Source organism: Schistocerca gregaria, chromosome 1, assembly GCF_023897955.1.
Source record: "Schistocerca gregaria isolate iqSchGreg1 chromosome 1, iqSchGreg1.2, whole genome shotgun sequence".
Taxonomy (NCBI): domain Eukaryota; kingdom Metazoa; phylum Arthropoda; class Insecta; order Orthoptera; family Acrididae; genus Schistocerca; species Schistocerca gregaria.
Window position 1 is genome coordinate 342059103 of NC_064920.1, and position 10339 is coordinate 342069441.

Here is a 10339-nt window from a genome sequence, read left to right on the forward strand (position 1 = left end):
CTTGGTGTTGAATCCTTTCCACTAGGAATGCGTCATACAAAAATAGCAGTTCGATGCATGATTTGTGCGTTCACGCAAAATAACAGGAACACCGAACTTCATGGAGACGTTTTTTACATCCATCCATGCATTCAGATTGGACGAAAAGCTGCAAAACATGCAGGATCCACGATCTGACTTGGTCTACAAACTGACACTGAAAATACAAGGTGTACGCCTGTTTGAATTTCTTAGCCAATGGACGCCTTCTTTAGCGCCCAATAGCGTCTGCTCAAACGTAACAAAATTTATCAAGTGGACATTTTTGTGAAGGCATACAGGCGCGCAGTAAAACAATTCTTCAATTTCTACGCTTCATCTCATGCATTCGCTGCCTATCGCCACGACACGCCTTCTAGTGACAAGAGAACTAAGACAGCACAATAGCAAGCAGCTGTGACAAACAATAGTTAAAACTGCGTCATGTATCTACATTCTACAATGCTCTCTGTATGGCGCACACACGAGTCATGATACACAGGAGTGTTGCCAAATTGTACTGGAAGCATCTACCTCAGTCTGGGAGAGGATCTCTTGTCTCTGCATGTAGCTCTTATAATGTCCTACAAGTGCGAATGTGAAATGTAACCTTGATATTCGTGTTCATTGCATCTAAATCAATAGCGCACTCTTACTTTCATTTCTAAAAAAAATAAAAAGGTATAATTTATTTACCAGTCTTGGGTAAAGAAATCCTCGCTAAAATTTCCAGATTCAGCGAACTCATTGTGACTAAATCAGTGTTTGTAAGACACAGGCACTGGATTTCCATTGAAAATTAACAACCTATTTCTTCGTTTTATGTACTGTTTCTTGCTTCAGAAGCTGAAATGTCAGGAAAAGAGTAATTAGTGTTGCTTGGAATAAAGCGTGGCGATGAATAATATATTAATATTGTGAATTAAGCATGACACTAAACATACACTGAAGCACCAAAGAAACTGGTATAGTCATGCGTATTCAAATACAGAGATACGTAAACAGGCAGAAAACGAAGCTACGTTTGGAAACACCTATACAAGACAACAAATGTCTGGCGCAGTTGTTAGATCGGTTACTGCTGCTATATAATAGCAGGTTATCAAGTTTAAGTGAGTTAGAACATGGTGTTATAGTCGGCGCACGAGCGATGGGACACAGCATCTCCGAGGTGGCGATGAAATGCGGATTTTCCCATATGATCACTTCAGGAGTGTACCGCGAACATCAGCAATCCGATAAAACATCGAAACTCGGACGTAGCTGCAGCTAGAAAAAGATCCTGCAAGAACGGGACCAACGACGACTGAAGAGAATCGTTGAACGTGACAGAAGTGAAACCTTTTCTCAAATGTCTGCAGATTTCAGTGCTGGGTCATCAACAAGTGTGCAGATCATTCAATCAACATCGATATGGGCTTTCGGAGCCGAAGGCCCACTCTTGTACCCTTAATGACTGCATGACACCACGCTTTACGCCTCGCCTGGACCCCTCAGTACCGACGTTGCACTGTTGATGGCTGGAAGCATGTTGCCTGGCCGCAAGAGTCTCGATTTAAATTGTATGATGATAATCTCATGAATCTATGGATGATGCATGTCAGCGGAGGACTATTTAAGTTGGTAGACGCTCCTAACGCTGTGGGGCGTGTGCAGTTGGAGTGATATGGGATTCCTGATACCTCTAGATACGACTCAGTAAGATGACGAGTACGTAGGCTTCCTGTCTGATCACCTGCATCCATTCATGTCCTTGTGCATTCCTACGGACTTGAGCAATTCCAGCAGGAAAATGCGACACCCCACACGTCTAGAACTGCTACAGAGTGGCTCCAGGATCACTCTTCTGAGCTTAAACACTTCCGCTTGTGGGGCGGTGAGTGGAAATAATTGTTAATGAAATGTTCCTATGATTTATTTAATGGTGTTGTTTGCCGTTCTCAACACTGGCCCTCTAACTACAATATTGGCTACCAGAAAGTGATTAGCAAAACGTGAAGCCTGTAATTAGAATTCTAGTGCCCACTTCAGCTGAGAAATACACTTATAGCTATAGCTTATAGCTCTGAGGAATTAGGAGACTGTCTGGGATTCATATTCAAAAAAGATTATTTCTAAAATGTTCACTATATTCTGAAAGTCACAGACCAAAAACAATCCACACAATCCAACTACCAGAGCAGGTCAGAGTCTAATGCGCTGATGCAACTATAACTGTTCAAATTAAATGTTTAAGTGAATGCTCGCCATAATTTGATGATAATGTTCATCAAACTCCACGCTAAATAATGGTAGAATGTCTGTCCCGCGGCGGCACGTGAAAATACGACATACGCGAACTGAAGATATGCGTATCCCGAGTAACTTATTACGGCATCCGAGGCTGTTTATAGCAATGATACCGACGCGACGCGACTCCCGGCACAGGTGGTGCTCTGATCAGCGTCTGGAGAGAACTGGGGCCTTTTATTAAATCGTGTGTGTGGATCTGCACGGAGATAACTTGTACTCCGATGTGTGATGGAGTTCGCAGCAGTTAGTGCTTTGCCTCCCATACATGCCGATGTAATGCGTCTTCACATGTAGATTGTCTTCTTGGGTGTCTCCTCAGCACAGTTCTGAGGTGCCAGCTATGCAGCGAGCAGGTGTGGCCAGCGGGTGGTGACGCTGCGCGGCAGTTTGCGGCCCAGAGTCCGGATTTGGGCGTTGTGTGACCGGCCAGCACGTTCGTAAAAGGTGCGGGCAGTCGCCTGGAAGAGGTCAAGGAGCAGAGGTACTTCCGCGATGTCGTGAAGATGAGCGGTGGGAAAATCGTAAGGCAGGTGCAAGGCCAGCCGAAGAATGCTATTCTGCAATGTCTCCAGCTTCTTCAGGTTCGTGTCGGCGGCGTTCCCCCAGACGACGGCGGCGTATTGGAGTACAGGGTCGAGCAACGCCTTGTAGAGAGTGATGCCCAGCCGCGGTGGTAGACGGGAGCCGGGGTTCAGCACCGGATACAGGATGCGGAACCGGTTCCGCACTTTGACCTTCACTTCGCGGATGTGCGGAACCATCGGTGGTCGATGGTGACGCCGAGGTAATGCGCCGTGGGACGCCACGGGACAGGGCTGCCACCGACGGTGAGCGGTTGTAGACCTGCAAGAACGAGTCGCCTGGTGACGATCAGGAACTGCGTCTTGGCCCCATTGAATTGTAGACGCCACTTGACGGCCCAGGCTGCCAGGGTGTCAATGGCGAGCTGCAGACGGCGGCGCATGACGGCGGCATTGAGGCTCTTCGTATATAGAGCCGTGTCATCCGCGTACAGGGCGTGCCGCACACGGTCGATCTTCGGCGCATCAGAAGTGTACAGCGAATACAGGAGTGGTCCCAAGACCGAGCCCTGTGGCACACCGGCGTTGATGCGGCGGACGGAGGACAAGCCATGCGTGGCCCGCACATGGAAGGTGCTATCGGCAAGATAGGAATGGATGAGACGGTTGTGCAACGTCGGGACCCCAAGTTCAAAAAGTTTGAACAAGAGGCAGCGGTGCCACACACTGTCGGAAGCACGCTACACGTCCAGGAACACCGCACCGAAGAACTCGCGCTGCTCGAGGGCGACGAACGCATCTTCCACTAGCCGTAGGAGTTGGTGAACTGCCGAGTGGCCCCTGCAAAAGCCGAACTGCTCTTCGGGCAGGAGGCCTTCCTCGTCAACGTGGAGCTGGAGCCGCCTGATGTACACCCTTTCAAAGACCTTGGAGACGGCCGGAAGATAACTAATAGGTCTGTAGTTCGCGGGCTGACGCAGATCCTTCCCCATCTTCGGAATCGCCACGATTTCTGCATGCTTCCAGGACTGAGGAAAACTGCAGGACCGGAGGATTACATTAAAGACGTCGGCAAGATGAGTGACAGCCACCGGCGGCAACTTCTGGAGTAGGGCATTGGAAACCTCGTCTGGGCCTGCAGCTTTCCTGGAGTTCAGGGCACGCAGGATGGACGACACCTCTTCCGCCGTCGTCTCTTCAATGACGTCATCGTCGCCGCGTGCCTCCAAGTAGCGAGGGAGCCGGTCAGCAACCAGATCGTCGTGGACAGCGTCGGTCGGGTCTTCGATCGGCGTAAACGCAGCCTCAAAGACGTCTGCGAGGGCATCAGCATTCGCAGCTGGTTCGCAGACAGCCTGACCATGGACCAGCAGCGGAGGGATACGTTGCGTGCGGCGCAGGAAACGCTTCGTCGTCTGCCAGGCCGTGCCGTCGTCAAGACAGAGGGTGGCGACCTTGTTATTCCAGTCGCGATTGCGATGGTTGTCAATGACGACCCGGATGTCCCGACGTATCCTGTTGAGGAGGCGCTTGGTGTCGGCATTTCTTGTCCGCTGCCACTCCCGGTAGATCCGGTTCTTCTCAGTGATGGCCGCAAGGATGTCCGGCGGCAGCTGGCGGGAGTAGTCAGGCGAAGTGCGAGATCGGGGCGGCGTTGCCATAGTGGCAGCGTCGATCGTGGTTGCCGCGAAGTGTAGAAGTGCTTTCGCAGGGGGCGGCGCGGCGGCGAGTGAGTCCGTCACGGCTGCTTGAAGCCTGCCCCAGTCGATGCCAGCAAGTGAGATGCCTCGCCTGGGCTGTTGGAGGGCGTCTAGTCGATATCAAAAACCACTGGGACATGATTAGAAGACAGTGCCGTCCTCGTCATGGCGGTGATCTGATGAGGGATGCCCTTGACGACCGCGATGTCGATTATATCCGGGAGGCCACGGGCAGGGAAGATTTTCGGGTCGTACGGCCCCACCACAAGCGCATGGTGGCGTTCTGCTACCCGGAGCAGGCAGCGGCCGGCGGCATTGGTGATCCTGGAGTTCCAGGAGACATGTTTACTATTGAAGTCCCCTGCGACGAACACCTGCCCCCTCAAGGAGAGCAGAGCATCGATGTCAGCAGGATCCAGTGGACGAGACGGCGGTCGATAGGCAGCGACGAACGTGATGGCGCCCGCCGAGGTGTGAACGACGACACCAGTGGCCTCCAGGGTTGCCAGTGCTGGAAGTTTATCACATGATGACGAATGTCATTGCGGACGTAAACGGCTGAGCCACCACCCGCCGTCAGTCGATCGGTGCGATAGCTGGAGTAGTTGGCCGCCCTGACGTCGACCCCAGGCTTCAGGTGGGTTTCGTTGATAAGGCAGACGTCGACGGCTTCATCTCGAAGAAATTGGCAGAGTTCACCAGCTTGAGTGCGGACGCTGTTGGCATTTCACGCAACGACCGTGAGCCCTCTAACGCTGCCCATGGTGCAGCTGGTGAGTGTTGACAGCGGTCGGGGCCGGAGAGGCCATCGGCACTGCAGCGGTGAGTTGCTGCGAAAGGACTTCAATCAACTTCGTAGCACTGGTCACCAAGGCAGTGAGCTGCGCGACGAGGTTGGCCAGGTCAGCGGTGGAGGCAGCCGGCGCGGCCCCGTCGCTGGAAGGGGGAGGCGTGGCTGCGTCGCTGTGAGAGTCCACATGGGGCTGCTCGACTGACGGTGCTGAGCGCTGGGTACCCACGGGGCGCTGACCCCCGCGCCGGCGATTGGCGGGGCGCGGTCCGGCCGACGTCCCGGGAGAGGCAGTACCAGGGTCCGCCACTAGCAGCTGTGGTGTAGGCGCAGGAGCCTCGGGTGTCGGCACGGCCTCGGATGAGGCAGAAGCAGGAGCAGCCGACGCAGCCGTGACGGCGGAGGGCGCCCCTGACGTTGCCGCCGCGAAAGAGACGTCGGGCCACCTCGTTGCTGGCTTCTTCGGACGCGGCGCTGGTGTTTGGCCACGTTGGCGAGCGATGGCACGCTTCCACACCTCACACCCACGATAGCTGGCCACGTGAGCACCGCCACAGAGTGCACATGTCGGCTTCTCGGTGGGCGGACGGGGGCACGCACTTCCTGCGTGGGCGCCGGCGCATTTAACACATCTGTCCGGCATAGAGCAGTGGCGCGCGACGTGATTGATCCCCTGGCAGCGAAAGTACTGCACAGGGCCTCTCCTGGAGCGAAGATCTTCGGTCTGAACTTGAACGTCGGCGACCCGCGTCAATTGGTAGAGTTTGCGGTTCTCCACGGTGTCGGAGCAGACGACCAGGAAGAGCGGCATATCATCGCGTGATTCAGGCGACTTCATCTTCACGACTGCCCGGATGTAGAAGCCCAGGTCAGCGAGTTCGAGATGCAGGTGATCGGCTTCCATGTTGAATGCGAGGTCCCGGATTACAATCTTCAAGACCTTGTCAGGTGCGGAAGCGTGGATATAGAACGGGATACCACGCTCAGACGCCTCCTGAGTGACCCGGCGATAGTCGTCAGCAGTGCGGAGTGTGACCCTGTACAGGTCTCGTCGGGCAGGCTTCACGGTATACACGGCCGTTGTCCAGCTGCGCAACAGCTTATGCAGTTTCCCATAGGGCGGCCGAAACTGGAGAACCACCGGCGGAAGATGGGAGTCTTCCTTCGGCGCAGGATCGCGCGGCAGCTGGTCCGGAGCGTCAGCGAGCGCGTCGAATGAGTTGGCGACGGCAGTTGGAAGCGTCGTCGATGACTGTATGCGTCTTGCAGTGCGCCGGGCTGGGACAAAACCATCAGCGTCAGGTGCGAGATCTTGCTTGGCCCTCTTCTCGATCGGCGAGCTGCGAACAGCGGACGTCACGGCTGTTGCCCTCCTCTTCTGTTTCCCGCTTCGTCCGCGTGGCTGAGGGGCGCTGGAGCTCTCATCTTCAGAATCGGGGAGCGGAGCAGACAGCTCTGTTTTCAAAGTTTCTGGAGCTGTGTCCATCAAATCCATAGCCATAGCACTGCTCGTCGTAAGTGGGGGGCCAGATGGGGCCGCCGACAGCGCAAGCGCGGCCGGACGGCAATCTGCCACACCCTTCGCGTCGCTAGCAAGCGCAGGTACGTCCTTCTCGCGGCTGCACATCTCAGCGACTCGTCCCTTTTTATTATTAACTCGTGCAGCGTTCTTATATATAAAGCCGCTGTGCGGACGGCTAAGGGAACGCCTGATTAAATTCGCTGTCCCGACTAGCCGCTGGGCTAGTAATGCACCACTTTAAGTTATCAAATAAATCATTGCTTCCTTTGCTTATGGCCGATGAAGCTCTCAATTAAAATGTGACATCAGCACACAGGTAAGGAATCATAATAAAAGTCTGACGTGGCTAAGTCCAATATTTTGGGCGAGAGAATTAATTTAATTACACTACACGCAGTAGACGAGCTCTGAACTTGCCCTTTGGAGATACGCTATCGCTATAGTTTTATAGTTATTGAGTTGAAACTTCTCACATCTTTATGAATATAGCGGATCTCCCTTCTACTTAAATTTAAACATCCTAGCTTTATTTATTCACCTACTTAATCTATCTTGCTTCCTTAATTTTTAAGACAAAAACAGAAAACCATGAATTTCAACTAAAATTTTAGTTTGTGAGATCCAAAATACTGTTCCTACTAAATTAATATGCAAAAGGAATCTAAACATAATTTTTTAAGTTTCTAGCTCTTTTCTGTTGCGCCAATGTTTTTTACAGAAAAAGTCAAAATTTCCAAAATGGTTGAAGTTATTGAACTGATATTCAACACATATTGATTTAGTATTACTCCTGACATGCTAGAAACGTTTCAGGTTATTTACTTGATTTTGAAAGTATTGTGCAACATTTATGACGTCAGAGCTAGTTACAGAGGACTGGCTGGCACACAATGGAAAGACTGATGTACATTTTATACGGCGTGAGTAGGCTGCTTCCCTACACGTTCTCCAGCAAATGCCCCATACATGAACAGTGTTGAGCATATCTGGGATGCCTTGCAACGTGCTGTTCAGAAGAGATCTCCACTCCCTCGTACCCTTACTGATTTATGGCCAGCTCTGAGGTATTTATAGAGTCAATTCCATCCAGCAGTACTTCAAACATTAGTAGAGACCATGCCACGTCGTGTTACGCCACTTTGCGTGCTCGCAGGGGCCCTACGTGAAATTAGACAGGTGTACCAGTTTCTTTGTCTCTTCTGTCTATTTTATTGCCATTTTTTCAGGCCCTCCTTCTTTCTTCATAACTCTCGTTGTTAACTTTTCTGCTTGCCTGCATACTATGAAGCATTGCGTTTGTCCGATAAGTTCTCCTTGGAAAACGTTTCAATCTTGTTGAGAACATCCAACAGGAAATTCTTAATTCTTCCGCAAAAGGTATCTTCAGGACCATCGATATTTCCTGTTACCTTTAAGCTTGTTTCCTTCACTTTCCGTTTGGTAATTTTTAGTCTCTTGAAAGCTCTTTTAATTTTCTTATTTCTTCTATTAAAAAGTTGACTGTACTTTGTAAATGCATTGTACTGTAATTCACGTTAGGGTTAGAAATTTTGATTCCTCGTCTCGTTCGAAGTATTCTTCTCTTACATTCACACTATTATCCCAGCAAAACTACCACTATGCAGCGCAGTCCTGGGAAGCTCCTTTCGATAAATTCGTCAGTCCTCATAACGAATTCTCATGAATGCTATGAACTGGTGCAAAGTGACGTTCTTGCAACAGTAATTTTCATTATGAAAATAAGAAAAAGCTACATGGAACCATTGCACGTGAGTAGGGTTCTGGTGAAGTTATAATTTTGATGTCTGGCACATAGAATTTAACTGATTAAGCTGAGTGTAAGGGCGTGACGAACTGCAAGTTTTCCTGCCAAAACTGTGGTTCCTTTTTGCCCATTTTCGTCGCGGTACCTCTTCAAAACGCTTGCATGTTGAATCCTATTCACTGATATCAAGGCAAAAAATTCCAAAATCACGAAACCATTTACACCGAAACGAATTGTGGCGATAATTTTACATGAGATTCAGAATGTCTTGCTTCTTTGGAGAGAGGAGAGCATTTACTACCTCACTGTGAAGATACTTTTGTCGCATCTTTTGTTACAATACTCATTCCCTCTGGTGACTCTTCCCATGAATGTTTCGTCATCGTCAGCAAGCAGTTTGCTTCAAAAGTTCATTTGATGTTCCTTCGGAATTTGTCAACGGTTGAAATTTTCTCTTAAAATCTTATTATATTAATAATGGAGATTTGAGACTATGAGAAATGCACCAGATAACATGACACACTGAGGCAAACGCAACACGGTGAGGCAGTCGGGCTTCTAGATCTGGGGTCGCCTTCAATTGACTGACCACTTTTGATCAGAAAAACCATTTGCAACATTTTTCGAGTGAAAGTTTCATCTTCGTAAGCTAATGTTGCGGTAGATACAATGTTTCCAAAGGCATTCGTTTGCACGACTCATTGCTGCGTTAAAAACTTTTCGGATCTTTTAAAGAGATTCCATGTACAGAGATGCCTTATCTGCTATTGATTTCTGCACTACAGTGCCTACTTTCAAGGGCCTCTGTGATAAATTGGGTTATAATTAGAATAACTGGGTAACTGCCATCCCATCTCTGGACAATCCAAGCTGAGGCACGCTCCTGACTCTGTCTCCTCAAACTCCGGCGGCACATGGGGTCTGGACCCCTCCACGCCTATAAATCTCTCATCCACCCCATCCTCTGTTTTGCACATCGCAGCTGGATTTCCGCCCCCCCCCCCCCCCCACTTACAACAAGTCCCTTCAAATCCTGGAAGCCTTGCGCTCCACCTTGTGTACCACATCCGTTTGCCGTCCCCCACACAGATCCTCTACGACTTAATTCCTTTCCCACACCTCCTCCTCTTCCTTAACACCTCCTGTAAACGTGATCCCTCTCACCCACTTGTCTCTCCCATCCTTTCTCACCCCAATCCGCTGTCGTGCCTGTACTTCTGAATCCCACCCGCTCTCCACCTTACCACACTTCACACCCTGGCCCAAGGTGGCTTCCGCCAATTCCCCCTCCTGGATGATGCCCTTGTCCCCTCCATCTACCCCTGCCACCTGATTTGATCCTCCCCTTCCTCCTCCTGAGTTTTCCCTCCTTAGGCTCCCTCTTTCCCATCACTCCCTCCTTCCTTCCCCCTTCTCTCTCCCTCTCCTCCCTCCCCGGGCTTCCACATCCCACCACACCCTCTCCCCTCCCCCTCCCTTCTTCTCTCCCCCTGGCATCCTCCCTACCTCCCTCCTACCCTCCCGTATTCCATGTGGCACCCCCCCCCCCCCCCGCCCTCTTTTGTGAAATATTGTGTGTAGTGGGCTGAAGATCGTCACCCGTGTGCTACAGTGTTTCTTCTTCAGTGCTTCTTTGTTCGCGTGTGATACTGTCTACGTTTGTGTGCAGTGCTGAACTTACTTGTACCACCAGTGACTTCCGCGAACGCCTTTTTTGCGTTTCTTATGTAT